This window comes from Solanum stenotomum, chromosome 9 (assembly GCF_019186545.1).
Source record: "Solanum stenotomum isolate F172 chromosome 9, ASM1918654v1, whole genome shotgun sequence".
Taxonomy (NCBI): domain Eukaryota; kingdom Viridiplantae; phylum Streptophyta; class Magnoliopsida; order Solanales; family Solanaceae; genus Solanum; species Solanum stenotomum.
This window is the reverse complement of record NC_064290.1, coordinates 24,998,945-25,023,388: the sequence shown is the minus strand read 5'-3', so window position 1 is coordinate 25,023,388 and position 24,444 is coordinate 24,998,945. Positions and strand designations below refer to the sequence as shown.

The 24,444-nt window shown below is 38.6% G+C and overlaps 1 long non-coding RNA gene and 1 pseudogene across 1 annotated transcript in view; one reads left to right on the top strand and one right to left on the bottom strand.

Annotated features, from left to right (window-relative positions):
* The first annotated feature begins 2,583 nt into the window (after positions 1 to 2,583).
* The window catches only part of LOC125877725 (uncharacterized), a 29,345-nt gene continuing 7,484 nt past the window's right edge, over positions 2,584 to 24,444 (top strand). Inside the window, exon 1 of the long non-coding RNA XR_007447623.1 lies at positions 2,584 to 2,803. This is a non-coding gene — a long non-coding RNA (uncharacterized LOC125877725). The remainder of the gene's footprint in view (positions 2,804 to 24,444) is intronic.
* LOC125877718 (heat shock 70 kDa protein 15-like) lies at positions 2,810 to 6,161 on the bottom strand (annotated as a pseudogene).

The following is a 24,444-nucleotide window of genomic DNA, read 5'->3' as shown; positions in this document are numbered from 1 at the left end:
AAAGAGGTGGTCCCAACAATATTTGTTACAGCCCAAAAATGAACGTGATGGCACTTTTTTAATCCCACCAAGACAAGTCAACCTTAACCCAACAAAACGAAAGAAATGTGGAAAGATAAAGCAAGAACAAGATAAAAAGGAAAAAACTTATTCATTCTATTAACACCCCAAAATCTTGTTGTCACGTGTACAAATCACTAATACATAAAGTGCGAAATTAAGAAATAAGTACAAGTATCAAGTCTTTATTTCTCAAATAGAACAAAGCATGAAAACAAGAACTAGAGGGTCCGCCGGAATGACAAACAACTACTTCTCAATTGTTCTCTGACAAGCCTCAGAGATGAGAGAGAAAGAGCAATCACACGACAACGGGCACGGAACCTGCACAAGTGTAGAAGCAAGGAGTGAGTACCAACATCACAGTACCCAGCAAGCAACCTAATAAACAAATTAACTAGCTAGATATCAAATACTCTTTTCATCCCAATCGAATCTCCTCAAACTACAACTTGCACAGAAGTCTGCCCAACCTAACAACTCTACAATACACAGCTCACAAGGCTCAATAATCACCGTCCAATAGTCACAATCAGACAATTAACACGAATTAAGTAAGTCAATCTCAATGTAAAATAGCTCAATCACAGGTAACGTCTGCATCAATCACAATTAACACGTAAGTCAAACATAAGCATCAAAATGCATCAAATCATAATAATCAATCTATAGCTGGAAGCATTTCCAATCAGCTTTATATCATATCACTAGCTGGAACCATTTCTCATCAGTTTTATATCATACTACTAGCCGAAACCATTTCTCATCGGTTTTATATCATACTACTAGCCGGAACCATTTCTCATCGGCTTCATATCATATCACTAGCCAGAACCATCTCTCATTGATTTTATATCATATCACTAGTCGAAACCATTATATCACTAGCTAGAACTTTTTTTATTGGCTTTACCTCATATGTCTCATCACGGTGTACAACAATCAATGCAGATAAGAAAGTTCATACCATAAGAAAGAGACAACAATTCAAGTCCACATTCATATTATCAAACATTTCATCAATCAATCAAATAGAGGTCTGATAAATTAGGTATTAGGCCTAACTCACACCCCAAAAGCTAGCTTAAAGGGAGGAGGATTGTCCAAACCTTATAAGAAGTCCACCCATCTCATTAACCATCAATGTGGGACTTTTGTCATTCTTTAACATCCCACCTCACGCCCAGTTCTTAGCATCTGGTGCGTGTGCAATTTTGATTTTGGGGGGGCCCCAACATTGGGTGAGATGGTTCCTGCTCTGATACCATATGAAATTAGTTCTTATGCCTAACTCACACCCCAAAAGCTAGCTCATAGGGAGGAGGATTGCCCAAACCTTATAAGGAGTCCACCCATGTCATTAGTCATCAATGTGGGGTTTTTGTTATCCTTTAACAGGGTCACAACAAGGTAATTCACAAAGCATTATGATCAACGCATGACCTTTTCTTTAATCCCATTTTTATTCATCAAGATTTATTAAGTGGAACAATGGATCCTCCACCTCATTCTCATTACTCTCAACACACAAACAATGAAGGGAATACATGAATTCTACTAGATTACAAGGTTTAGGAGATCACTTGTCTTAATTCAACCAACTAGTCACTTCACGACTTCAGTCTTCCCATTTCGACCGATGTCTAAAGCAACACAATTTATATCAATCAAGTATTCACAATAAATATTCGGAAACAACAATACCCACACCAATTACTTGAAAAGTGGGTCAAACAACTTGAAACCCTATTTCAAAAATGAAGTTTGAATTCGAAATTCTTTATTTGAAATCATTATCCAAGGCATTTGAAACTCTTTGGTGCAAATCACTTTGAAAAAGAAGTTGAAATCATATCAAAATTACCATTTTACTAAGTTCTTGGGTTCTTGAAGATAACCCAAAATTACTCATTTCAAAAGCTTGATTTGAACACTTAAATTCATAAATATTAATGGGTAATAATAGATTTAGAGTAAAGAATCTTACCCAACTATTTTTCCTCGAAAACCTGGTTCAAATCGCCACTCCAAAGCTCTCAAAACTCAAAAATGGTGAAATAGGGTTGAAACCCCGATTTTTGGAAGATATTCTCCACAAGGGTCCTCCACGAATGCGGACGAACAACTCATTAAAGACACTGCTAATACGCCCCTCACTCCGTGAACACGGAGGTCAAGGCTTGGACCTCCCGTGAACATGGTCACCCCTCCGTGATCGCAGAGGGTTGGCTTCAACAACACATATCAGCAAAATCGGTCAAACACACAATCATCGAAAGGTCCCTCGCTACAAGAAACTTGACTTTTAACGACCATTTCTGAGCGAAGGGTAATGTATCCAGTCGATATTGTTGTATTTTTAGCGACCAGATTATTTTCCAGTCTTTATAAGTGTAATGTCAATTCTACAATTAAAAAAAAAAGATAAATAACCCGTCGTTAAAAATATAACTTTGTGTGGTTACTACAAAACTAACCTAAATAAAAAAGAACCAGAGTTTTTTAACCTTTTTCTCTTACACTTCCCAAAGCGTGAAAAACCCCACTCCCACCCCAACCAAATAAAATTATCAAAAAACCCTCTTCCTCAAATAAAACGATGCCTTCCTCTATGGTGGAGCTTTGAACTCCCATTCTTCATTGCAATGACTTGCCTTCTCTGATGGCGGTTTGAACTTGGACACCCACTCTACACATCTGGTGAATTTGTCTTGGCTTAGGGTTTGTTATCCTTCTTGTCAAGGTAACTTTTAGATCATTTCTTCTTGAAGTTGTAACTTTTATCGTTGTAGAATTTTCTTTGAAAATCAAATTGAGGACATTCAATTTGAAAATTTTCAATTTTGGAGCAAAATCTATCCATTTCGTTCATTTTTCAAGTATAATGCTAAATTTTATGAATGAGATAAATACACTTGACCCTTTGCATAACCTGACTCTCATTTTTTCCCTCTTCTCTGTTTCTAGTGTTTATCATCATTTTTCTATTCTTTGTTTATACTTTCTTTTGGATATGCGATTCATTTACTGTTTTTGTGTTAAAGTTTGTCTTTTTCTGAACATTTTAGGCTCTTTAGGTAGTTTTATGATATTTGGGTAATTTTTAAAAAAAATAGTTGGATGTCTTTTGTTGTGAAATGAAATAATTTATCAGTTGTCCTGTTGTTCATGTGATTTATTATGTGAATTTGAGGTCAATTTGGCTTCTGTGTAATTATTATATTGTGCAAATTGTAGAATTTGGTATGCTGAACATCTTCTATAAAAACAGATGCATTCATGCTTAATAAGGATATGTTTGGCATATAAATTTTTTTCTTTTCAATTGTACAATTGTCTTCCAGATATTAGATTTTGAGAAAATTATGTGAGTTACCTATTTTAGTGTATCTGATTGATTCTTGATTGAAAGAATTGTAAGAATCACTGGTAGAACATTGAGATATCGTTGTTGAAATGTCATATATATAGATAATTGTGAAATGATATGCTTACTGATCATAGTTCTTTCTCTCTAGCTTATTAAAATATTAAGTTGTTTATGAACACTAAATCTTCTTATTGAGTGTCATTTTATCTCTTGCGATAACACTTCTTCCCATATATTATGTGTTTGATCACAAGTGATGTTAGTGGTAACAACTATTGTTTAAGAACAACAATTGAATTTCACATTTAAAAAACCATTTGAAAATCTTGATTTTAGAGTGTCATTGTCAATAATATAACTTGACAGGCCATGGCTGGCCGATATTGATCACACCAATTAAACAACAAAATGTTGATTGCTACTATAGGTCCCTTTAAAGTTGCAAGTATAATGAAAAAAGTAATACAAATCGAACCAAGTCTTTACCTTCATGAACTCTTTAAAGATCAAACAATTAACTTAACTCATAAAGAACATGGCGTAGTCTCATATTTGTCTATCTAAATTGGCTTGGCAGCAGGTGGTACTTCGCTGCCAGCACTGGTACCAATAGTTGCATTTGCATTTCCTGCATTAGGAGTCTCTTCACTCGGAGGTTGTTTTTCACCTCGTTGAGGTGATTGACATGACGGTGTATCAGGAGTTGCTGGCAAAGGCTTTGTTATTATATGCCTACAGACCCTATCAAATGCCTCTGCCTTCCTTCAAACATCAGCTGACAAATGAACAGGGTTGTCATATTTTGGAAGAGCATCCTAACGCTGGCTTTTCTCTCTAAACCAAGCCTCAAGCCTCGACACACTCGTTCACAAACTTCTTCTTCTCCGCTAAATCAATGTGATCAAACATTCTCTAACTATTTATGCAATAAATAAATTGGTCAATCACAGGACCCCTCTCCGTGTACTCCTTATATTGTTGTTATATCAGATCACCTTGCTTTTTAAGCTCCTCAATCTTGAAAATGTAAACACCCCTAGTTTCATCCTCTCTATCTTCATACAACCAATCTTCCATTTCTTGAAGTTTAGCAATAAAATTTTCTCTTTCTGAATCAGTTACAAACTCTTGATATATATTTGAAAGCTTATCCCTCATGTCATAAACATAGGACTCAGTAACATTCTTCCTGTCCTTTGTATCTTCCATTACATGGTCCTGAAGAGCCATTTCAAATTCTTTCGCATTAGCCTTTTGAACATCAGCAGTTCCCATTGCACCATAAACAATTTCAGTCACTGGTATAGATGTCTTCATGACCTTTTTCTTAGGTGCTTCAACCTTAGCATCTGTCTCCATATGGACATGTTTGTCTCCAGACTCCAGAAGTTTCCGATGTAGTTGAAGGAGCAGCATCAACTGAAGTTTCATCTGTTTCCATTTTGGCAGGTTCCTTAGCTGTCTCTTTCACAACTTGGACTTCCACATCTTCCTCTTCAAAAAAGTGTTACTTTGACGTTTAGTTTAGCCCTTTGACCCTTTGCAGATTGGAATGGTCCAATCGTGTAAGTATTGATCTTTGTTGGTGCCTGCAGTTTACTAACATCAACATATTGTACATCTATTGTAAATATTCCAGATCTGTAGAATGTTAGAGCTTTCACACTGGGTATCGAATTTTCTTTGGAGAAAACAATTGTGAGTTGATGATTCTTCAAAGCTCCATTTTGTGCACCTGGAGTAGGCCCCTTCCATGATAATGAAATTGAGAAAGGGAAGGTCTCATTGACCTATAATTCCCGCACTTTAAAGGTAGGACTGAGAATAGAGCATTGCAGTGCACATTCTTTGGCCAAACAGTCACTTGCATTCATGGTGCGCTTCTGTTCCTTACCCAAAAACATTGTCAAAATCCTCATAATTGTAGGCACTGGAGAGCTTGACCCAACAACCTCAACTGCAAGAATGTCCTCAGTAATAAGCCTAGCTTCAACAAGAGATTTCTCCAGTGGTTTCTTCACTCTCTCCAAGATAGGGATGCTGATTGTAACAACTAATTTAATCTTATAAAGGAAAAACATATTTTTGACATGAAAATAAGATAATTTTAATTACTTGACAACACCAAGTTAGTGTTGAATTAAAAGTTAACAACAACTAAGTAAAAGAATAGTCCTTGTGCAGCTTTTTGGGATTAAATAGGAGATGCATTTAACTCTCGTAACATATTCGATAAGATTGTCAACAATTTTAGAAATTATGGATAATTTATTGTTATGAGGTGATGTTGGACAGTGATACTGTGAAAGTGTATCATCAGCACCTATGGTTACTTAATGAGGATATATTTATAGCTTTCAAAAATTGATCCTTTCATAAATAATTTAATGTATTTGTTGAACTTTGATTGTCTTCTTAGTTCAAGAATAAAACATATTTTATGCTATGAGTACTTGATTCGTGGACTATAATTTTCATGGTTACTACTTATTTATCTTTCAAAATGAATATTGTCAAAATAAGATATTTGTTAGACCACCAGGTAGAAGTAGCTACAGTGATTCCACCACACACATGCTCTCTTCATCTTTTATTAGTAGAGAATAGTTACTTTAACATACATGCTGCAAATTCATAATGATTTAATTTTAGCACGTGAATGTTTTTTTACTTTGCACATTAACATTTTTTTCGGTCGAGTAAATATTATTAACAACATGCAATCCTTTATTTTCTTCAGAGTTTCTCTTAGTCATACATTTTATGGACAATTCTTTTTATATAGGCAAGTAATGCATCCTGCAATGTGCCACCTTTTTCGAACATGATCAATTGTATTTCCAGCACTTGTTGTCCACATATTCAAAACTTGTATCCAGTTTTTAAAGGCGAGGGTCCAACAATCTTCTGGCTTGACTTTGTCAAGAGCATCTAAATCACCGCAACTAACTCTTGACATTCATGTAAATCCAAAATATTTGGAAGCAAGGCGTCAGCTTTGGGACTCCATTATTGATTCTGTAAGCTTTTAGTGAATTCCAACCNCCCCCCCCCCCCCCCCCCCCCCTTTGACATCTATTCCCTTCTCAAGTTCTTTCATCCCTAAATTATTTTTGTGTGCAGATTGATTTGTGTGTTCTGGTGTTGTAGTAAACATTTATTTTAATTTGTCATTTGTTCCCCCCTTGGTTCTCAAATCCATACCTAATATTCGAAATTGTTAAATTAGATTTAAAAGGATGTGGCCAAATTTATGAAAATATCTCAAAAAAATAATATAGCACTAATATACTCTTAAATGTATTTTTTTTATAAAAAAAAATAGGTCAGTATGTTATATATTCAAAAGTGGAACAACTTAGCACTAAGGCGGTGCTAAGGAAGTAGACATAAGTGAAAACCTTTCGTACATAAACGAAAAGAAGGTTTCCTACTGTGGAAGTCCTATCTTTGTATAGTGACTATGAAATCTACCATGTTATTTTCGTCCTTTACATCTTGTAGATTGCATCAAAAGTCAAAAATTATAGACAATTGTATTTAAGTTGTTGTACACTACTCATCTTCCGTTCAAAAGATCTGGCATTTTTATCTTCTATAAAATCCAACATTTGTTGGCATGGACTGTGATCCAATACTTGGCACTCTATGTTTTTTTTTAAATATTTGTACTTTATTAGCTTTCTTTGTGGTTAGTTTTGCTTTCCACCCATCTTTTGGTTCTATGTTCTCTATCTGGTGAGTTCTCTTATAGAATAAATTTTGTTTTCTATCTTTTTGACATGCTTCCATTATGTTTTAGATCTCTTTTCTACTAAATTCAATGGATGACTCCTGTAAATTTGTGTTTGTTTTATTTGTGGTTACTCTTGATTTTGTTGAAGAGAAAAGGAGATAAACATAGTAGAAAAAATGTATTAGAAATTTTCTTATCAAGTTGACATAAATTTGTTATTTTGACAGATCAAGAATTTTAAATTTGAAGAACGGGCCTGCATCTGATCAGAGTGAAGTAGAAGTATGAGCAATTGAAAATGAAAGAACAAGTTGAAGCACAAGACAAACCTATTGGTTTATGTTTTAGGAATTATTTACAGAGATATTCTCATTTATACATATTACAATTTTATTCTCTTTTGTAAGGAGTTGATATTTAATGTCTTATAATAAGATAGGAAATTTTATGTAATGCGACACTACACTTCTTTGTAATTTACTATGAAATTTCATACGAATAATCATAATGTTGATTATTTGGTCACTAGTTTTCTATAATGATCAATTATCAAAAATCGGATGTCAGTGATAGTTGATAGATAATTAGAAAAGGTAAAATCTAGTTGCAAAAAGCACTATCAACGATCAGATTTGTCATCGTAAAAAGAATTTTAACGACCAAAATGACAACTAACGAAGGGAAAAATTGGTCACTAAAAAATGTTATAACGACCGTATTTCTTGTTGTCGCTAAATGTTTTTTAACGACCGCATTATTAATCCGGTCGTTAACTTTTAATGACAGAGCTTTTAACGACTGGTGACGACCAATTTTTGTCCGATCGTTATAGACTTTTAACGACCGGATTTGGACTTTTAACAACAGAATTTCCTTTCGCTAAAGGTCATTTTTCTTGTAGTGGTTCTTTTAAAATGTAACTTTACTCCTTTCTGAATCTAATCTAACATCTCACTATTTGAAATAACTAGAAAGAACTAGAATTAGAAAGAGTCGTTTTGGAAAGAATGAAAAATCTGGAAAATTGGTTAAGTTATGTTAAGTTTAAGTTTTTGGTCAACTTCAAACGATCATAACTTCTAGATCAGGATGTGTTAGGTGTGCTACAAGATACTGTAGGAAATATATTTGGATTATCTTTCCAATGCTGCCGAGTTTGCTTAATTCCGAGTTCGTATGAGTGAGATATGTCTATTTGAAGTTGGGCTATCTAGATAAGGAAAGTCAAAACCAAATTTTGGAAGGGTAGTTTGGTCTTTTCCTTACCCAATTATTTTATTTTGTTTTTAGGAGTTTATTTGGGGTCTAATCAGAATTAGATCAGTTTATGCATTTACCAAAACCCGCTAGGGCTTAGAGAAAAGAGAAAAAAGGAGAAAAGAGAAGAAAGTTCAAGATTTGTTAAGATCGTGCGAGTTTAGTTGTGGATTTAACCAAGGATTCAATCCTACGAGGTATGTGAGCTCATATAGCGTTGGGTTAGTTCACCCACGCGCCAATCATGATTTAATTTGGTGAAATTGTGTTGTTTTGAAAGCAAATATTATTAGTTCTTGATGATAATTCGTTTGAAATCTTGTGGGTTCTTGTTACTGAAGTTTCTTTAGTTTGATTCATGCAATTAGGTGTGATTTCGAGTAGAATCTTACGTATTTTGAGCATATAGTCGATTCTAAGTGTTTGGGGAAAGAACCAATTGAATTTAGAGGGTTTAGAGTTGAAAAACAAAGAAAACAATTCGTCAAAAATCTGGGGAAGGGGATGGGGCATGGCGCCTCTTAGTGCGCCCCAAACACTCTGAAGTTTGACCTCTAGGGCACTGCGCCAGCCAGAGCGCCCTAAGTCAGCCTCTGAAATTTCAGGGTTGGCGCCCCGCTCCTCTTAGAGTGCCAGGGGCGACAGTTCTTCCACCTTTTCCAACTTCTTTCTGTACTAGTTTCTTAGCAACGTACCTATGTTTTCTAATAGATTTGTATACTCCAAGGTACATCTAAACATCATGAAATCATCCATAAACATGAGATCATAAACCTTGAATCTATAATTCAATTCAAGAAAATTTGAGAGTCAAGTCAAGAGAAGTTCATAGAGTTTTCCAAAAGTCTTTTACAAACGTTTTAACTTTGTTTTAAGACTTAAGCTTTGAGTTGAGTAAATATTAAGAGTAAAGTTCATTTCTTGCAAGATTATACGGGAACTAAGTATTTCGAAGAGTTAAAATGTTTTCTCATTTGAACAAGAGAGGAAACATCGATTTCCAAGAGAGCATTTGAGCAATTATCTCAAATCATAGAAAGAGTTTGTTTTTAAAACATATGAGTTGAGTATATTTTGGGAGTAGTATTAAGCACCGATATGGGGACGCGAGTTCATAATAACTCAAGTCTCCATAAACCATATAGCCATCATGGGTAGAAAGGATCATACATTTTAGATGATTCCTTAGTGTTTTTTATCATAGACTAGTGGATCCACTTAGTTGAGGCATTCAATATGACGGAAAAGTATAGGACAGTTTTGGCAGCGTGGGCGAGACGATGCATCATCTCTTAGGCTCATAGTGGTGGTTGTCGATTAGAGAAACTCCCACAGTATTATATTACTTTATATGTAAACTGAGTTGTTATTGCATTTCTTTAACAAATTGAGTTGCTACCTACAGTTTTAAATGATTTGTATAAACTGCACCCTTATTGTTGTTTTTACTTTGCATTTGAGTTGAGTATTCATGAGTTGAGTAAAGCCAAGGTAAGTGTTCCTTTCATATTCTTTTAAAGCTTATGTCATGTTTAGTTTTCCCCTTGCATACTCGTACATTCAATGTACTGACTCCATTTGGCTTGCATCTTTTTGTGATGCAGACACAGGTAACTAGAATCAACATTCAGCACCTCTTTGAACCAGTTGAGCACTCAGTAAGTTGGTGAGCCTACTTGCTTTCTGGAGGATCCCTTTGGTTATGTCTTGTCTTATTGTTTTGTTCATTTCAGTTGTTATGATGATCAGGTGTAACACCCCAGAAAATAGTAGGTTAAACTAGAGCCTAACGTAAGGGTTAAAAATCATAAAATGACTACCCGTATACTAGAAGACCAATTAGGGTTGAAATGAGGGCTACAAGGGACAAGGCCAAGGGGCAAGTGCCAAGGCAAAGGGGACAAGCCAAGGCCAAAGGCCAAGGCTGCCCCTAGCTTGGAGCATATTGCTCGACCTTCATGAGTGGAACCACGAATCGTGGTCCACACCACGGCTCATGAAGGTGTCTCGTGAAGCTTCCTTGGCCATGGAAAAGTGGCGACCAAAAGTGTTAGCCACTACCTCAATTTTACGGAAGGGACCACGGCTCGTAGAGCCCATCGTGAAGAAGACTTGGGTATGGTGGCTTGGGGGCACGGAGTGGCCTAGATACTGCCTCACCCTTCACGAGTGTGACCACGGATCGTGGTCAACACCATGACTCATGAAGGGGCTCGTGAAGATGTCTTAGGTGAGGGAGCCTTGTGTTCCAAATTCCTAGTCGCTGTCTCACCCTCACAAGCAGGACTATGGTTCATGGTACTCACCACAGCTCGTGAAGGTCCCTCATGGCGCCTGGACGGGTTCCTTAAGTGAGGGACAATTAAGTCAATTCCTTTTTAGTCCAATTAAAGTGGGGTTGTTTTGGGTATTTTTAGGGGTAGTATATAAGTTGTTTTTAAGTCAAAATACCAAAGTCTAAGTAATTTTTCACAAACACCCAAATAAAAACTAAAAGTTCTCTTCCTTTCAATATTTCTCTCTCTAAACACAAAGAAGAAGGAATGAGCCATTGGAGCTAGGGTTGGTTGATTTCAAAGGTTCTTCCTCAAATTTATTGGGGATTTCTAATCAAGATATGGTTTATTTTCATCTATGGTTAGACTCCACCCATAGAGTCCCCTCAAAAGTTGGTTTTCAATATTTCCAATTTCCTCCAAACCTAGGATTTTCAATCTATGTCATGGGTCTTCTTCCAAAACATTTTCAATTATTTATTTATGGTTGATTATGGTTGGTTATGATGAATTATGATTGGATTGATGGATTTTTGTTGAATTATGGTGAAAATCCCCCATGGACCCATGATTTCCCCATATTGTTAAATTATGAATTGATGATGTGGATTGATTGATATTAGTAGTATTTAGATTGATTATGTTTATGTTGAATTAGTTATTAAATCATGAAATTCCCCTTATATTATGTAGTAATTGTATATGTTCAGGTTGATGGTGATTCATGGCCCTTGAAGGGCAAAAGTATGAGGGTTTGTACATTTGTATGAGAATTGTGTATGAACTTATGAGTCACTTTGACAGTGAAGATCCTATGGTGATTGTGTAAATTTGGTATTGTTGAAAGGTAGTTCTCCCCTACCTTACACATGACTATGTATGATATGTTTATGACTTTGACAATATTGTTGTGTTGAATGGAAGGTCATTCTCATGAACACACTATGAATATGATGTGAAAGGTTTAATCACGTGTTGATGATTCTAAGGTTGAAAGGACATTCTCACCTAATGAATCTATGAGCTATTATGATACCATGTTGGTTTGAGTGTCTAGTGCATTCTTTCATGAACATGAACTTAAGTAAAGACTTAATATGAAGTTAAAGGGAATTACGCTTAGCACCGAATGGATATGAGTATGAGATGGGTTCCTTCACGCTAGTAGTACGGGTTCCCAATATAGTTGTCTCATGAGATGGAAACCTTCACGTTAGTAGTCTGGGTTTCTAGTAGCAATCTCCCTATCTCATAACTATATGCCTACATAGGTCTTTGCTAGTGGATCCACCTAAAAGTTAATATGTTAGTTCTACCTTAGGCAAGTAGGACACCTCTTTTCGGTGTGGGGGTAAGACATCAGATTCCATGTAGCTCACATGGTCTATGTCGGTTAATGCTATATTTCCCTATATGATAAGAATATGAATATGAATATGACAAGAATATGAACTATAACTATGGCTTCTTAAGAGGTACTACGTAGTATAAGTGGGGGTGTGGGACTCTATTTGTGCATTGCACAAGTAGGTTTCAAGAGTGGTTGTGGTAAGGTTCTCTTATGCTATGATGACTTATGTATGTATGATATGTATTGTTGTTAAGGATGACTTTACTTGCTACAAGTTATGAATATGAATATCTCATTGTCTATGGATGTTGGCAACTAATAAGGTCAAGTTAAGATATGTATGATGTTGGTGATCTAAAAGTGGTACTTGGCATTTGGTAGGGTTATGGGATCTTGCCTTTGCATGGCACTAGTATAGATTTGAGTTGCTTATGGTATTGTTTGACTTATGTTTCTTCATAAATGTGCATGATGGCTTTTAAACTTGATAAAAGCATGTATTCAACTAAATGCCCCTTTTTTGCATGTTTTATGGATTTTCTATGCATGGCTTCCATACTTAGTACATTAATTGTGCTAACCCATATTTTCTATCTTTCTCTATGAGTATAGGTTTCGGTCGTTGAGGTTGCTTCTCTTTGGTTGAAGGCTTGGATCTATTCTCTCTTTGTCTTGGTGAGTCCTCATGGTTCGAGGACAAGAGATATTATTTCTAGTTTCCTTTCATATGTTCTACTTAGAGACTTTATTGTAAAAAGGCTATGACCTTATTTGAGATTTTATTGTAGTAGATGGTTCGTTGATATAATATTAGACTCTTATTTTTGAATATTAAAGAAAGAACTTTGATTGTAAAAGTTTTAAATTTTCCGTGTTATTTTTGTTACCTATGTTTATGATTATGCTAATGGCTTGTATGAGACCCCTTCAGGGTCGAGTACGCCATGTTACGTCTAGGGGGTACCCCTGGGTCGTGACAAACTTGGTAATCAGAGCACAAGGTTTAGAATAATTCTAGGATGATATCTCATGAACCACGTCTAGTAGAGTCTTGTTCATAAGTGTGAAGTGTGCCACATTTATGAATGAGAGGCTATAAGATTCTTAGGAAAACTCACTTCTTTCATTACTCTTTAGTCGTGCCTTAGAGTTTTAACTCTATGAAGTCCTTTTCCTAACCCTTTTCTTGTGTCTATAGGATATGAATACAAGAAGGGCGACTGCAAGAATGATGGAAGAAGAGAATGTGAATGAGGGAGTTCCTCCCTAAGGTCCTCAAGATGCTCAAATTCCTCAAGCTCCTATTGATGTAAGGGCTATCACAAATATGGAGATAAGGTCGGTTCTCCAAGTATTGACCAAAGCCGTGACATCCCAAGTCTATAGAGATGCTAGGCCTCATGTGAACCCCAATGTAAGTACAACCGTTTAAAGGATAAGGGATTTCACAAGAATGAACCCTCATATGTTCTTCGGTTCCAAAATGGAGGAAGACCCACAAGGGTTTATAGATCAGATCTTTAAAGTGTTTGATGGTATGGAGGTGTCTCCACAAGAGAAGGTGGAACTAGCCGCCTACCAATTGAAGGATGTGGCACAAGTATGGTATGAGCAATGAAAGGGTGAAATACCTGTTGGAGCGGGTCCGGTAGATTGAGAATTGTTCAAGTCGGTATTTATTGATAGGTTCTTTCCCTTAGAGTTGAAGGAACGAAAGATGCAATAGTTCATAAATCTTAGACAAGGGGGCTTGAGTGTGAAGGAATATGCCCTTAAATTCACCCAATTGTCTATATATTGTCACGACCCAATTTCTCAAGTCATGATGGAACCTACTATAACCCACCGGCAGGTAAGCCAACTCGAACCTGGAACAACAAGCAATGGGTCTGAGGGTAGAAACTAAACAAGAGTAGGCAAATAACAATATAAACAGGTGGAAGCAAACCAAAAACATATATACAAATAAAGATCCCTCCCAGACCCTGGAAGTCACTAGTACAGAGCTACTAACAAAATGAGTACAAGTCCCAAAAGTGGACAACAGAGATTGGACTGTCTCGGAAGGTAAAAGACAAGTCACAAGTCTATATATACAGATGGAGACTAAAATAGTACAAAACGCCGTGTGCTCACTCCCGTCTCCGGATCAGTCTGCTCCAAGCTCGATCAATGTCGGCTACTAGTGCCCGGACCTGCATCACGAAACAGATGCAGAGCGTAGCATGAGTACCAAAATAACAGGTACCCAGTAGGCATCATAGGCCGACTGAACTTGAAAAGCAAAGGCAGTATGAAAAGAAGGAATAACACAAATCGAAGTCAAGAATGAAAATCTAACTAACAATGGAATGCACACGAGTGTACAAAGAACTAACTAAAGTAATCTATAAGCTAACTATACCTAACTGGACCCCATAAGCCCAGAAGGTAACTTGTGCGCAAGTTAAATAAAAACCCGAACGGACCCCCATAAGCCCGACGAGTACACAGAATAACTATAACTAAAGAGAATTGCATAAAAGAACCCAAGAACGAAGAACATCGAACTAGAACCTCAACCCTAATTAGTAGAATCTGACAGTACGAAGGCCGGACTTCGAACCGGATTCTCAGCAGAAGTACCCAAGTAACCAATCACAAGTAACAAGTATAAGAGGCCGGAACTCTAACCGGATGCTCTATATAAGTATTTGGGCAATAGAGGTCGGAACTCTATATAAGTATCTGGGCAATAGAGGCCGAAACTCTAACCGGATGCTCTATAAGTATTTGGACAATCGAGGCCGGAACTCTAACCGGATGCTCTATATAAGTATTTGGGCAATAGAGGCCGGAATTCTAACCGGATGCTCTAGATAAGTGTCTGGGCAATAGAGGCCGGAACTCTAACCGGATGCTCTATAAAGGTGCCACTGTAGCTGCTGAAAGAGTCCCAATTGATCTATTCTCATAAATGTCCGTAGATCGTCATCCACACATAGCCAATCAATGAAAGTCCTTGGAACCGAATCGAAAATCAAATTCAAATTGCGAAGCAGAACAGGTGTCGCCGACGTAACTCCTGAAGCTGTAACATCGGGGAAATAAGGATAACTATCATCGGAGAAAATGTATCGCCTAGCTAAGGCCCAAACTATCAGGCTCAACAATGCTACACAAGTCTACAGGGATCTAAGTCGGTCGAGCGACGTCGGAACAAAACTAAGGCCAATCGGATCCGAATCATGTATTTCTAAGGTAAGACCTAGTCAAACCTAAACTAAGGCCCAACATGCTTCAAATAAATAATAATTAAACATGCAAGCACTCCACATAGCGAGGAGGGTCCATTAATAACTCAAAGCATTCTCACAGTTACCCGATAATTCCCGAAATAGGCCAAAAACATGATTTCTTAACACCTATGCAAGATTTAATAACTACCCAATCGAAATCTCAACTAATCAACATGCATTCACATTCTCAAGCTCAATCTAAGAGAGGGAAACCGTAGCCTACCTGTAGGCCTATCACACGCGCTCCAAAATCACTTCTCCAGAGCTTTTCCTTTCCGAACATCCTCAAAACTCTTCCCCGCTATCAAAAATAGAGTCACAACGTTATTACGGTCCTTTAGACACCAAAATCACAATAAACGGAGATGGACCAATTTTAGGGTCAAAATGGGGAAGTGGGACCCTCGCTAGAATTCTGAAATTAACCCCAAAAGTGGGTCCTAACCAGTTCCCTCAGCTCATGTCCCAAAATGGGACACAATTCGAGGCTCGGGAACAACACAATATCAACGTGCAACCAAAACCCAATTTACACTAAAACGAAACAACAACAGCAATAGCTATTTACAAGAAAAATACAAGAAACGAGGGTCCAGATACTGAAACCAATCACACCACAAAGATCCTCACAAAAAACCCCACAATCTAGGCTTTTGAATCACCAGATTTGCACCAAAAATGACCAAGAAATCACCTTTTAAAATTTCCCAAAAATTGAGCTCGAAATGAGCCAAGACAGCAGCTAAAACACATTTTTTTACCTCCAACAAAATTTAAATATGAAATCTAACCACGCCAAGCGTTCTCCTTGAAAAACCACTCAAGATAGCCCTAAGAATCACCGAAATCGGATCTAAAATGACTGAGATATCAAGCCTCAAAAATTCCCAAAATCAAGCTCACAAAAAGGATCGTGGCAGCAGGTATTTTACGCAAATTACCTCAAACAGGGACCCCAAATCACTATCCGATCTCACCAACGCGTTGTCCTCGAAAAATCTCACAACTTTTCCTTTTGAATCGCCCAAATCGGTTGAGAGGTGAGAGAGTTATGAGAGTTTAAGTTTGGGGAAAAGTTGCTAGTTTTTCTGCATCTTATAGCAGATTTTCTGCACTTTTCCCAAAAATTAAAAACTCTGACGGGGTGCTCCGATCTCATTTGGAACCCTGTGCATGCAAACGAGATATGCAACTATTCCAAATTCGACATTTCAGACTCAACGGTGCAGTCGAAATTTCTATCAGAGGTCATCTCGATAAAAAGTGAGTCCCACTTCCAAAAGTCATTTTAAGTCAAAAACCACAGAAGAGCTTAGAAAAATATCAAAAACCTCCAGACACAAAAGAAGGGTCAATCTAGACCAAACTTGACATTTTGGAGCTAACCGCGCTGACGAAATTTTCATCAAAGCGCGTTTTTCAAGAATATTGACCAAAGTCAACCTTATGCCAAATTTCAAAGGCTAAAACGCCTAATGATCCAAACTCACATCGAAGGCCTAGATACTCGAGTCAACTATGCTACTAGCCTAATTTGGCCATTCCAGAGCTAATGGAACCGTCAAAATTCTATTCTGAGGTCGTCTTCTTGAACTTTTGATCGAAAAGGATCGTTCAAGGTTCATAAGTTCCAAAACACTAAAACTCACACCATAACCAAACGAACGACCAGGTGACCAAACTGTCAAGCCTAGCAAGTCATAAATGACTTGGGGTCGCTATAGGAACGCTCTAAATGACACACAGAAGGCAAGACACAGAAATGACCTAGAGGGTCATTACAATATCCACTACTAAAAAAGACTTTCGTCCGCGAAAGAAAGGATCAAGAAGTACTTGAAGGCTCAAACAAGCCGGGAAACTGCTCTCATATCTCCTGTTCGGTCTCCCAGATAGCCTCTTCGACTGTATGATGCCTCTAACGGACCTTAACAACAGGAATGGCTCTCGAGTATGATCTCTTCACATCTCTGGCTAGAATGGCAACTGGCTCCTCTACAAATGTCAAAGATCATCCAACTCGACTGCATCATACTGGAGCACATGGGACTCATCAATAACATACTGCCGCAGCATCGAAACATGAAACACTGGGTGGATGGCTGAAAATGCTGGAGGTAGGGCCAACTCATAAGCAACCTCCCCAACTGTCCGGAGTATCTCAAAAGGCCCAATGTACCTGGGGCTAAGCTTGCCCCGCCTCCCAAACCTCATCACATCCTTCATGGGCGACACACGGAGGAATATCCGGTCACCAACAGAGAATCTCAAAGGTCGACGCCTCTGATCCGCATAACTCTGGTGCCTACTCTGAGCCATCCCGAGCCTATCCTGAATCACCCTCACCTGATCCAGAGCCTCCTGAAGAAAATCTATACCACGCAGCCTACTCTGTAGACTCAAACCAACCAACTGGACAGCGACAACGCCTACTATATAAGGCCTCGAATGGGGTCATCTGAATACTAGAGTGGTAGCTATTGTTGTACGCAAACTCCGCCAAAGGAAATAATTGGTCCCACTGACCTCCAAAATCCAAAAACATAGGCCCGCAACATATCCTCAAGGACCTGAATAGTACGCTCCGACTGGCCATTCGTCTGTGGGTGAAAAGTTGTGCTAAGGTGGACAAGGGTGCCCAATAATAGAAACAGGCACGCCATGAAGACGTACCACCTCCCTAATGTAGATACGAGCCAACCTCTTGGCACTGAAAGTAGTATGAACAGGAAGGAAGTGTGCTTACTTGGTCAATCGATCCACGATGACCCAAATGTTGTCAACACCTCTAGAAGTCTGAGGCAACCTCACAATGAAGTCCATAGTGATACGCTCCCACTTCCACTCTGGAATGGGTAATCTCTGGAACTCGCCACCAGGCCTCAAATACTCGGCCTTTACCTGCTGTCATGACTTGATTTTTCAAGTCATGATGGCACCTACTATAACCCACCAGCAGGTAAGCCAACCCGAACCCGAAAAAACAAGCAATGAGTCTGAGGGTAGAAACTAAACAAGAGTAGACAAATAACAATATAAACAGGCAGAAGAAAACCAAAAACATATATACAAATAAAGATCCCTCCCAGAACCTGGAAGTCACTAGTACAGAGCTACTAACAAAATGAGTACAAGTCCTAAAACTAGACAACAGAGATTGGACTGTCTCGGAAGGTAAAAGACAAGTCTATATATACAGATGGAGACTAAAATAGTACAAAACGCCGTGTGCTCACTCCCATCTCCAGATCAGTTTGCTCCAAGTTCGATCAATGTCGGCTACTAGTGCCCGGACCTACATCACGAAACAGATGCAGAGCGTAGCATGAGTACCAAAATAACAGGTATCCAGTAGGCATCATAAGCCGACTGAACTTGAAAAGCAAAGGCGCAGTATGAAAAGAAGGAATAACACAAATCGAAATCAAGAACGAAACTCTAACTAACAATGGAATGGACACGAGTGTACAAAGAACTAACTAAAGTAATCTATAAGCAAACTATACTTAACTGGACCCCTATAAGCCCAGAAGGTACACTCGTGCGCAAGTTAAATAAAAACCTGAACGGACCCCCATAAGCCCGACGAGTACACAGAATAACTATAACTAAAGAGAATTGCATATAAGAACCCAAGAACGAAGAACATCGAACTAGAACCTCAACCCTAATTAGTAGAATCTGACAGTACGGAGGCCGGACTTCGAACCGGATGCTTAGCAGAAGTACCCAAGTAACCAATCACAAGTAACAAGTATAAGAGGCCGGAACTCTAATCGGATGCTCTATATAAGTATTTGGGCAATAGAGGCTGGAAAAATAACCGGATGCTCTATATAAGTATCTGGGCAATAGAGGCCGGAACTCTAACTGGATGTTCTATAAGTATTTGGACAATAGAGGCCAGAACTCTAACCGAATGCTCTATATAAGTATTTGGGCAATAGAGGCCGGAATTCTAACCGGATGCTCTAGATAAGTATCTGGGCAATAGAGGCCGGAACTCTAATTGGATGCTCTATAAAGGTGCCACTGTAGCTGCTGAAAGAGTCCCAATCGATCTATTCTCATAAATGTTCATGGATCACCGTCCACACCTAACCAATCAATGAAAGTCCTTGGAACCGAATCGAAAATCAAATTCAAGTCGTGAAGCAGAACTAGTGTCGCCGACGTAACTCTTGAAGCTGTAACATCGGGGAAATAAGGATAACTATTATCGGAGAAAACCTATCGCCTAGCTAAGGCCCAAACTATCAGGCTCAACTATGCTACACTAGTCTACAAGGATCTAAGTCGGTCGAGTGACGTCGGGACAAAACTAAGGCCTATCAGATCCGAATCATGTATTTCTAAGGTAAGCCCTAGTCAAACCTAAAATAAGGCCCAACATGCTTCAAATAAACAATAATTAAGCATGCAAGCACTCCACATAGCGAGAAGGGTCCATTAATAACACAAAGCATGCTCACAGTTACCCGATAATTCCCGAAATAGGCCAAAAACATGATTTCTTAACACCTATGCAAGATTCAATAACTACCCAACCCAAATCCCAACTAATCAACATGCATTCACATTCTCGAGCTCAATCTAAGAGAGGGAAACTGTAGCCTACCCGTAGGCCGATCACACGCGCTCCAAAATCACTTCTCCAGAGCTTTCCCTTTTCAAACATCCTTGAAACACTTCCTCGCTATCAAAAATAGAGTCACGACATTATTACGGTCGTTTAGATACCAAAATTACAATAAACGGAGATGGACCAATTTCGGGGTCAAAACGGGGAAAGTGGGACCCGCACTGAAAATTCTGAAATTAACCCCAAAAGTAGGTCCTAACCAGTTCCCCCAGCTCATGTCCCAAAATGGGACACAATTCAAGGCTCGGGAACAACACAATATCAACATGCAACCAAAACCCAATTTACACTAAAACGGAACAACAACAACAATAGCTATTTACAAGAAAAATACAAGAAACGAGGGTCCATATACTGAAACCAATCACACCACGACGATCTTCACAAAAAACCACACAATCTAGGCTTTTGAATCACCAGATTCGCACATAAAATGACCAAGAAATCACCTTCTAAAATTTCCCAAAATTGAGCTCGAAATGAGCCAAGACAGCAGCTAAACCACAATTTTTTACCTCCAACAAAATTTAAATATGAAATCTAACCATGCCAAAGCGTTCTCCTTGAAAAACCACTCAAGATAGCCCCAAGAATCACCAAAATCGGATCGAAAATGACTGAGATATCAAGTCTCAAAAATTCCCAAAATTAAGCTCTCAAAAAGGATCGTGGCAGCAGGTATTTTACGAAAATTACCTCAAACTGGGACCCCAAATCACTATCCGATCTCACCAACGCGTTGTCCTCAAAAAATCTCACAACTTTGCCTTTTGAATCGCCCAAATCGGTTGAGAGATGAGAGAGTTATGAGGGTTTAAGTTTGGGGAAAAGTTGCTGGTTTTTCTGCATCTTATAGCAGATTTTCTGCACTTTTCCCAAAAACTAAAAACTCCGACGGGGTGCTCTGATCTCGTTCGGAACCCTGTGCATGCAAACGAGATATGCAACTATTCCAAATTTGATATTTTGGACTCAACGGTGCAGTCGAAATTTCCAGCATAGGTCATCTCGATAAAATGTGGGTCCCACTTCCAAAAGCCATTTTAAGTCAAAAATCATAAAAGAGCTCAGAAAAATATCAAAAACCTTTAGACACAAAAGAAGGGTCAATCTAGACCAAACTTGACATTCCGGAGCTAACCGCGCTGACGAAATTTTCATCAGAGCGCGTTTTCCATGAATATTGACCAAAGTCAATCTTATGCCAAATTTCAAAGGCTAAAACGCCTAATGATCCAAACTCACATCGAAGGCCTAGATACTCGAGCCAACTATGCTACTAGCTTAATTTGGCCATTCCAGAGCTAATGGAACCGTCAGAATTATATTCTGAGGTCGTCTTCTTGAACTTTTGATCGAAAAGGATCATTCAAGGTTCATAAGCTCCAAAACACTAAAACTCACACCATAACCAAACAAACGACCAGGTGACCAAACTTTCAATCCCATCAAGTCATAAATGACTTAGGGCCGCTATAGGAACGCTGTAAATGACACACAGAAGGCAAGACACAGAAATGACCAGGAGGGTCATTACAAATATACTCTAACCTTGGTAGCAGACTCTAGGGCAAAGATGAACAAATTTGTTATAGGGATATCTGATTTGGTAGTCAATGAATGTAGTTCGTCAATGCTCATCCCAAGTATGAATATTTCACATCTTGGTTCATGCCGAACAAATTGAGGAACAAAAGCTCAAGCAAGTGAATAGGGAAGTGAAGAAGCCAAGGACCGATGATGGGAATTCTTCCAAGGTAGACCAAGGTTCAATAGAAATATTTCCAATCAAGGCTCCTCTAGTACTCCAAGGGTCAACAAAGATAGTGTGTCTAACCATAAGCCACAAGGAGGTAATAGTGGTGGTACTTATGTTGATAGACCTAATTGTGCAAAGTATGGCAAAAAGCATGATGACAAGTGTCTAGTTGGAATGAATGGTTGCTATAGTTGTGAGAAGAACGTCCATATGAAGAGAGATTATCCCATGCTAAGGGCTCAAGGATAAGAGGGCAAGAAAGTCCCTCCTAGTGGCTCAAATTCTGATGCTCCCAAGAAGAATTGCTTCTATGCTCTTCAATCCCGAGGTGACCAAGAGACTTCCACGGATGTAGTAACGGGTATGTTGCAAGTCTTTTACATTGATGTTTATGCATTGTTAGATCCTGGTGCCACTTTGTCATTTGTTACCTCTTTTGTGGCTATGAAATTTAAAATACTCCCCGATGTGTTAGAAGAACCTTTTTCGGTTTCTACCCCGGTTGGTGACTCGGTAGTGGCAAAAAAAGTCTATAAGATTTGTCTTATTTCTTTGTCCCATAAAGTTACCTTGGTTGATTTAGTGGAGTTAGACATGTTAGATTTTGATGTAATTTTGGGTATGGATTGGTTGCATGCATATTATGTCTTTATTGATTGTAGGACTTGGGTAGTAAAGTTCCAATTTCCAAATGAGTCTACTTTAGAGTGGAAGGGGGGGATATTTCCCTAAAGGTCAATTTTTTTCTTGTCTCAAAGCTAGGAAAATTATCTCCAAGGGGTGTAATTACCATATTGTTAGGGTTAAGGATGTTGAGTCTGAAGCCCCTTCCTTAGAGTCGGTCCCTGTGGTGAGTGAGTTTCCAGAAGTCTTTCCCGATGACTTGCCCGACATTCCTCTCGAATAAGAAATAGACTTTGGCATTGATCTCATGCCGGATACACAACTTATATCCATTCCTCCGTATAGAATGGATCCGGCTGAGTTGAAAGAATTGAAGGAACAACTCAAGGATTTGTTAGACAAAGGCTTTATTCAACTGAGTATATCTCCATGGGGTGCTCCGGTTTTGTTTGTTAGGAAGAAGGATGGCTCCCTTAGAATGTGTATTGACTACCGCCAATTGAACAAGGCGACTATAAATAAGAAGTATCCTCTTCCTAGGAGGATTGACAATTTGTTTGATCAACTTCAAGGGGCTAACTATTTCTCCAAAATAGATCTTCGTTCGGGTTACCATCAACTAAGGGTAAGAGGGGTTGACATTCCCAAGACGGCCTTTAGGACCCGGTACGGTCACTATGAATTTATGGTTATGTCGTTTGGGTTGACAAATGCCTCGACGACATTCATGGACTAATGAAAAGGGTGTTTAGACACTACCTTTATATGTTCGTGATAGTGTTTATTGACGATATTTTGATCTATTCAAGGAGTGAAAATGAGCACATGAACCATTTGAGGATTGTATTGTAAGTCCTTAAAGACCACCAATTGTATGCGAAGTTTAGTATGTGTGAGTTTTAGCTAAGGTCTGTAGCCTTCCTTGGTCATATTATGTCAAGCAAGGGTATTGAGGTAAATCCTAAGAAGATGTATGCGGTTAAGGGTTGGCCTAGACCTCTAAGTCCTATCGATATTAGAAACTTTTTGGGTTTGGCCGGTTACTATAAGAGGTTTGTTGAGGGATTTTCCTCCATTGTTTCTCTGTTGACGGCCATGACTCGAAAGAAAGCTAAGTTTGTGTGGTCGGAGGCTTGTGAGAAAAGCTTCGAAGAATTGAAAGATAAACTTACTTTTGCTCCGGTGTTGAACTTTCAGGAGTGTACCGAGGGGTTTATTGTATATTGTGACGTTTTTCGAGTGGGTTTGGGATGTGTCCTTATGCAACATGGTAAAGTGATTGCCTATACTTCGAAAAAACTCAAGGTACATGAAAAGAATTATCCAACTCATGACATTGAATTAGCGGCGGTGGTGTTTTCCTTGAAAATATTGAGGCACTACCTATATGGGTCTATGTAGATGTTTTCACCCATCACAAGAGTCTTCAATATGTGTTTACCCAAAAAGACTTGAATCTCCGACAAAGAAGGTGGTTAGAACTTCTAAAGGATTATAATATGAGTGTCCTTTACCGCCCCGGCAAGGCTAATGTAGTTGAAGATGTCCTAAGCCGATTGTCTATGGGTAGTGTGGCTCATATAGAGGATTAGAAGAAGGAGTTAGTTCGTGATGTACATAGGTTGGCCCGGTTAGGTGTCCAACTAGTGGATTCCACCAAGGGTGGTGTCATGGTCCGTCATGGTTCCGAATCATCCTTTGTGGTTGATATACCGTGAGTTTACGGTATTTCTAATACATTTCACTTACAAGTTGTGTGTGTCTAGGGCCTTTTTATATTGTTTTTATGTGTTTTATCATGTTTTGCAGGAAAGGTGTTCAGGCGCGGAAGTTTAGAGACAGCTGAAGGAAATGCAGAAAAAGGCATCCACGGAGGTCATCTACAGATCGTAGGTCCATTCACGGTCCGTAGGTGATGACCGTAGATCAGCAGGAATGTGTTGAGGACAAATCAGGGAAATCTGACCAAGTGTGGAACCACGGTGCCCATTGACGGTCCGTAGATTGATCTATGGACTGTACTGTTGATCCGTACAGTGAGACTGCGAGGGTTCAAGTACCTGATTTTTGAAGATGCTAAGTATGGAGCTA